Source organism: Macadamia integrifolia, chromosome 7 (assembly GCF_013358625.1).
Source record: "Macadamia integrifolia cultivar HAES 741 chromosome 7, SCU_Mint_v3, whole genome shotgun sequence".
Lineage (NCBI taxonomy): Eukaryota > Viridiplantae > Streptophyta > Magnoliopsida > Proteales > Proteaceae > Macadamia > Macadamia integrifolia.
This window is the reverse complement of record NC_056563.1, coordinates 8,576,730-8,577,576: the sequence shown is the minus strand read 5'-3', so window position 1 is coordinate 8,577,576 and position 847 is coordinate 8,576,730.

Here is an 847-nt window from a genome sequence, read left to right as displayed (position 1 = left end):
TGCACTTCATGTACTCTTATTTGATGTTTTTAGAAAATATGAGCATGTACAAGTCTTTTACATTAACACAAAATGTTAGCAATCCCACAATTATCATATCCTTGTGATCTCATCACCAAAACACAGAGACAAGAATCTTTTCATTGACAATCTCCCCTTTTTTGGTGATGCTAACACCATGATGGTAATGAAAAGTTTACAAGAGGCCCCCCCCCCCCCCCCTCTCTCTTTTCAATAGGTGCATAGTCAAAGATAAATACTTTTAATTAAGGACATCATTCACAAGCACATAACAAGCAAAAACATCCAATAACATTTTGCAGAGTCATCAACTAAAAAAGATGAAGTTATCAAACAAATACAAGATTAATGGATTCAATAGTTGGGTATTACATAAATCCTCTGCTCAATATGTCTCACCATTTGTCGTCCAACACACCAATAAAGCATAATACTAGTTTAACTATACAAGTAGCATCATCATGCCAAGATGAGGGGTGAGAATAGGAGTACCACTGGTCAAAAATTGAACAAGGTTAATATATACTATATGTAAAGCACAGACAGATTCACACACAATCCAAACTTATTAAGTTGTAACTTGTAGACATAATGTATGGTACGCATTAAGCACAATAGAAGATACTAATGTCATAAATGGACTTACATAGATTCATAATTGAATTTACAGCCGAAAGTACTTGTAGAGAACCACAAAGATAATATCCATTTTGGTTTAGACGAACTAATGCCCAAATTAAACTTAATACAGCTCAAAAGATAACTCATTTAAAGAAAATGCAACTCTTAAGGCCGTAGATGGACTTACATAGACTCTCAAAGAGAG